We start from the raw sequence: 7,025 nt of genomic DNA, 5'->3' as shown, positions 1-7,025 counted from the left end.
AGCATGGGCGGTACGCCAAGGCAAGTAGACCGAAATCCATCTGCATCTACTACTAATCATCCACCTTGAGATATCTATCCAGAACATCTCGCTGGTATTAAGTTGCGAGTCCCACCCATAGTGTAAACTCAATGCAACAGACAACTACATTAAAAGAACTTTGCGTAAAGTAAACAGTCCTTGCACCCGCGGGCACAAGCACCGTTGTTTTCCCCCTTGTGGCAACAGCACATCCCCTAGACTCATGTTTCTGTCACTCAAGCTAGTCATCGAGGGGCATGAACCCACAATCGAGCATAACGTTCCCTCTTGGAGTCACTACCTACTACTTGGCCAAAGCAATAAATAGCAACGGAGAACATGCAAGAATTACTTACGAACATAAATATAAAAGAGGTAAATCAAATATATTACTCAAACACAATCTGAACATAATCTCACAATCCATCGGATCCCAGCAAACTCAACATAGCAACAGCATAAGGATTACATATGTGCCTCGATCATGTAGGGCAGCTCACGAGGTCTAATTAGTGAAGCACAAGAAGGGGAGGAGAACATCACATAGCTACTGGTCATGGACCCATGGTCCAAGGGAGACTACTCACAACTCATCCGGGAGGCGTCCATGGCGGTGGAGAGGCTCCCGGTGGTGATCCTCCCCTCCGGCAGGGTGCCGGGAAGAGTTCTCCTGGTGCTCCCGATCTTGGAAGCGTGGCGGCGGCGGAACAGAGACGAGATCGCGAAAAAGGGTTCCGTCCTCGAGGGTTTCGGGACGAGAGGTAAATATCTGCCAAAGGGGGGCGTCAGCCGAGGCCGAGGGGGCCCAGGCGGCCAGGGGGGCCGCGCCGCCAGGGCGCCTGGGGCCCTGGTGGCCCCCCTCCGGCTCTCCTTCGGCAGGGTGGAAGCTTCCGGAACGCTGATTTTTTATATAATTTTTCCGGAATTTTTCTGGCAGTTTACATGACGGGAAAAACTGAAATACAAAAACAGCAGAAAACAGAAACTGGCACTGGGGTGCACTGAGTTAATAGGTTAGTCCAAATATGATCAAAAGTGTATGGAAGTGTATAAATATCATAGCAATATCACCCAAAAGAGGCATGGAGCAAGCAGAAATTATAGATACATTTTGGACGTATCAACATCCCCAAGCTTAATGCCTGCTCGTCCTCGAGTAGGTAAATGATAAAAATAATAATTTCTGTGGTGACATGCTATTAACCATATAAGGACTTTTCATAGTCACATGACAAAAGCTTACTGAGACAATGAGTCTGTAGTAATTCTGCTACCTCACGAGAAAATCACAAAGAACCAAAAGTTCTACAACATGATATTGAAGCATCAAAAAGATTTGTAATGAGCATGGTGTGCAATATGATAAAGTGATATCTCGCTTGCCCCCTTTAGTGAAGCAAAACATAAATGCAGGGGAACCTTCGAGGTTTAAGTGATGACTAGATACAATGATTTCAGAATAACGATACCACAATCATGCAAAAGACAATGCTACTTTGGGACTATGCACATTACACTAAGAATGGCAATCATGCTATCAATAGTCGGTGCTTTTAAAAGAAGGTGGTGACTCTCGAACAGTGGATTTTGTTGGCAAGGTTGAAAACCCGTAGTCAGAAACAAAAACAAAGCATGTACCAGAGCTCTTGGTTTTAAAAACAGAGTAATAATATTTTTTTAGAATATGCATATTTCGTCAACGAATGCTAGTAGATAACTCAATCGCTTTTTAAGTCGGACAAATTTCGAGGAACGGCTCCCGAATGAGGATCATAACATCCTCTTAATCTCCTTTGTTTATCACTGCCAAAGTTTTCTGATTTCTCATAGACAAAGCCTGAAGGAGGGTTAGTTTGTTGTATTATCTTTTATGAGCCGGGTGCACTCAATGCCAGTTCCTTCTCATATTAAGGGCTTGCACATTATACATGCAATCCAGGGGTAAAACTTATCCAACTTAAAAAGATCATGAATTAACTACTACTTCCTCATGAGCTAAAACAGAGGCACAAAAAGAGAAATGCTTTTTGAATAATTTCGAGATGGTACATGAAAGTCTTCGTTAGGAATGGCAGGTAAATACCATGTATAGGAAGGTATGTTGGACTCATATGGCATAACTGGTTTAAAGGATTTTGGATGCACAAGCAGTCAGTCCGCTTAGTACAGGTGGAGGTTAGCAAAAGACTGGGAGCGACCAACTAAGAGAGCAATGATGGTCATAATCATGCAGAGCGACAAAGCAACATTGAATCAGGCATGGTAGTTATATCGCTACTCAGAAACAAAAGATCATCAAGGCTTGACAGACTTTCTTTACAGTCTTAAATATGCGTGAGCATACGCAAGTCAATCAAAATAAATTCTCGAAGGAAGATATTACTAAACCATACCACATCATAGGCAAACAAATCATGTTGGTACTCCAATAACATATTGGAAACCTCCCAGCTATTCGAGATTAACCATAAGAAAACATGAACTACTAAGCACCATTATGCACGTAGCATTTTTATCATAGCCATATCAACCAATCCAACAGAAGCAAACTCTCTTAATAAAATGAGCATGATAACTAAAGAGAGTTCAAGCAACAAACTAAACAAAAGCTCTTTAAAAAGATAAGCATGAAAACTAAGAGCTAAGCATGATAGTAGCTATTGAAAAATAAAGAACACACATAGCAAAGATAGACATGAAAATTCTATGTTATGTTCTCAGTTGAAGTGGAGCATGTTTCTCTCCCACACAAAGAAAGCTGAGTTCCGACTCGTTATTAAAAGCTAAAGAAAACTAAAAAGGAAACTAAAAACAAGACGCTCCAAGTATAGCGCACAACACATGAAGTGATAAAAATATAGTGGAACGAAAGACGAACTGATAATGTTGATGGAGAAGGGGATGCACGGGGGGGCATCCCCAAGCTTAGACGCTTGAGTCTTCTTGAATATTTCTTTGGGGTGAACGGGGGCATCCCCAAGCTTGAGCGTTTGACACTTCTGAATCTTTTTATCATCTTCCCTCGCACACTTGAAAACTCCCTTCATACACAACTCATCATAATCTCATTAGCGAGGTTAGTACCCTTAATAAAATAATTGTTCCTTGCTGGAAATAAGAATATTCTTGAAGGTTTACTGTTTCTCGAGATTGCCAAAAGGTTTTTGCAAAGAAAAAGCAAGATCAAGGTTTGCAAAATGAGGAAAAGGCAAAACAGGACAGAATCTGTGAAAAACAGAACAGCAGGTAGTAAATGACTTTTTCGGGGTACTTCTGCAACTCCAATCAAAAAACTCAGAACATACGCCTGAAATACAATTGTATAGAGCACGCTGTCGAAAAAATCAGACCAAAAAGATGATCTGGTGATTTTATACGAATTTTTCTATCCAAGGACAGGATCTGTTTCCTGCACAGCGCGTCACAACTTTTGAACTTTCTTGCAATCAGAGGCTATACTTGGCACAAAATTGAAAAGCAAAGATACAATGATGATGCTACTGTAGTAACAACATCAAGACACAACAAAAGCAAAATAAGAATTTTATTCATGTGGGTTGCCTCCCAAAAGCGCTTTCTTTAATGCCTTTAAGCTAGGCATAATGCAAAGAGGAATCAATGATCATCATAATAATCGGAGTTATAAATTGTTTCGAATGGTTCCTCAACAAGTTCATTCTTGTTCTTTCTAGGAAAGGGGTACACACCTTTTGCCTTCCCGCGTAAGCGGATTTGTCCCTTACCTATATCGATGAAGCCTTTAACTGCTCGGAGGAAGTCCCTTCCAAGCACTATATTTCCTTGGTTTGGCTCCATGATGAAGAAATCAACCATTGTAATCCCTTTAAGGAATTTAACTGGTACGTCTTTTATTCTTCCCTGGATTTCAGAAATATCTCCATTAGTGTGTTCATGATAAGATGGTAACCTATCCATGTTAAATTTTAAAGAATCATGAACAATTTTTGGCATAGTAGAAACCATAGATCCAATATCACAATAAGCAAGGAAGTCTTGATTAGAAATGCCAATCCTAACAAAAGGCTCCCAATCATTATCTATTTCCAAAATATCTCTCTTATTGGGTTTGGGTTTCTCTACCTTCATCAAGTCTAGAGCATCCATTCTCTTCTCAATAGTAGCAAGTCTATCTATGACAGTATCAAAATTATGATCATAAACAAAGTAACTAGATAGACCATGTATAATTTCAAGAGCTCTAGCTTCATCACACTCTAGGAAGTCTCCTTCAGCTATAATATCAAGAGAGTGTTTACACCATTTAAAAAGACCATGGTAAAAATTTCTAAGCACAATTTTTATAGGTATCCAAGGCATAATTCTCCTATGTGCATCAGAAATTCTGTCCCATGCCTTCTTCATATTTTCTCCATTCCTTTGATGGAAATCTAGAACTTCTGATTCCCTCAAAGCACCAAATCCTAACATGCTTGACTAAACAGAAAGGACTACTAGCAAATAATTAAAAAAAATTGTGATTTTCGATAAAAGATACTAAAGCAAAAATGAAAGGTAAACTAACAAGACTAAAAAAACAAAGGTAAAAGATAGCGTGCAACTCCCCTATCTTGAAGAGTGGAGTCCCCGGCAACGGCGCCAGAAAAAGCCTTGCTGACGGCTTCCCGCCCCTCGTTGGTTACCCCAAGTGGAAGGTTTGAGATGCAGTGTAGCGGCAGTTTTCCCTTGGCAAAGATACCAAGGATCGATTTCCCTGAGACTCCTGGTTTCAACAAGAAGGTGTCAACTGCTAACGGCGCCGATATTAGCAATCAACGTGGACCTGCACACAGATACAAATAACTTTGTCCCCAACGAGTACAGAGAGGTTGTCAATCCCTCCGGCCTTGTAGTTTACAAAGGATCAAACGCAAGTGATAATAGTGATAGGTATTGCTGCAAATAGTAAATAAAAGCGTAAAGTAAATAGCGGATGTGATCAATGATGGTAATATGGACCGGGGTCCCATGATGTTCACTAGTGAGGTCTCTCTCCCAAAAGACGATAAAACAGCTATGCGAGGTAAACAAATTACAGTTGGGCAATTGACAGAATTGTGTGCGCAAACCAATGCTAACTATGCTAGAAGAAAGGTCGAGGTTCAAAGCATGGGCGGTACGCCAAGGCAAGTAGACCGAAATCCATCTGCATCTACTACTAATCATCCACCTTGAGATATCTATCCAGAACATCTCGCTGGTATTAAGTTGCGAGTCCCACCCATAGTGTAAACTCAATGCAACAGACAACTGCATTAAAAGAACTTTGTGTAAAGTAAACAGTCCTTGCACCCGCGGGCACAAGCACCATTGTTTTCCCCCTTGTGGCAACAGCACATCCCCTAGACTCATGTTTCTGTCACTCAAGCTAGTCATCGAGGGGCATGAACCCACAATCGAGCATAACGTTCCCTCTTGGAGTCACTACCTACTACTTGGCCAAAGCAATAAATAGCAACGGAGAACATGCAAGAATTACTTACAAACATAAATATAAAAGAGGTAAATCAAATATATTACTCAAACACAATCTGAACATAATCTCACAATCCATTGGATCCCAGCAAACTCAACATAGCAACAGCATAAGGATTACATATGTGCCTCGATCATGTAGGGCAGCTCACGAGGTCTAATTAGTGAAGCACAAGAAGGGGAGGAGAACATCACATAGCTACTGGTCATGGACCCATGGTCCAAGGGAGACTACTCACAACTCATCTGGGAGGCGTCCATGGCGGTGGAGAGGCTCCCGGTGGTGATCCTCCCCTCCGGCAGGGTGCCGGGAAGAGTTCTCCTGGTGCTCCCGATCTTGGAAGCGCGGCGGCGGCGGAACAGAGACGAGATCGCGAAAAAGGGTTCCGTCCTCGAGGGTTTCGGGACGAGAGGTAAATATATGCCAAAGGGGGGCGTCAGCCGAGGCCCAGGGGGCCCAAGCGGCCAGCTGGCGCGGCCGGGGGGGCCGCGCCGCCAGGGCGCCTGGGGCCCTGGTGGCCCCCCTCCGGCTCTCCTTCGGCAGGGTGGAAGCTTCCGGAACGCTGATTTTTTATATAATTTTTCTGGAATTTTTCTGGCAGTTTACGTGACGGGAAAAACTGAAATAAAAAAACAGCAGAAAACAGAAACTGGCACTGGGGTGCACTGAGTTAATAGGTTAGTCCAAATATGATCAAAAGTGTATGGAAGTGTATAAATATCATAGCAATATCACCCAAAAGAGGCATGGAGCAAGCAGAAATTATAGATACGTTTTGGATGTATCACATGATCATCATCATTAACTTCTTCTCTGATTGGTGTAGATGTCACAGAAACCGGTTCCTGTGATGGACTACTTTCCAATAAGGGAGCAGGTAAAGTTACCTCATCAAGTTCTACTTTCCTCTCACTCACTTCTTTCGAGAGAAACTCCTTCTCTAGAAAGACTCCAAATTTAGCAACAAAAGTCTTGCCTTCGGATCTGTGATAGAAGGTGTATCCAACAGTATCCTTTGGATATCCTATGAAGACACATTTCTCCGATTTGGGTTCGAGCTTATCAGGTTGAAGTTTTTCACATAAGCATCACAACCCCAAACTTTAAGAAACGACAACTTTGGTTTCTTGCCAAACCATAGTTCATAAGGCGTCGTCTCAACGGATTTCGACAGTGTCCTATTTAACGTGAATGCGGCCGTCTCTAGAGCATAACCCCAAAACGATAGCGGTAAATCTGTAAGAGACATCATAGATTGCACCATATCTAGTAAAGTACGATTACGGCGTTCGGACACACCATTGCGTTGTGGTGTTCCGGGTGGCGTGAGTTGCGAAACTATTCCGCATTGTTTCAAATGTAGACCAAACTCGTAACTCAAATATTCTCCTCCATGATCAGATTGTAGGAACTTTAATTTCTTGTTACGATGATTTTCAACTTCACTCTGAAATTCTTTGAACTTTTCAAATGTTTCAGACTTATGTTTCATTAAGTAGATATACTCATA

This window comes from Triticum dicoccoides, chromosome 3B (genome assembly GCF_002162155.2).
Source record: "Triticum dicoccoides isolate Atlit2015 ecotype Zavitan chromosome 3B, WEW_v2.0, whole genome shotgun sequence".
Taxonomy (NCBI): domain Eukaryota; kingdom Viridiplantae; phylum Streptophyta; class Magnoliopsida; order Poales; family Poaceae; genus Triticum; species Triticum dicoccoides.
This window is presented reverse-complemented; position numbering follows the sequence as displayed.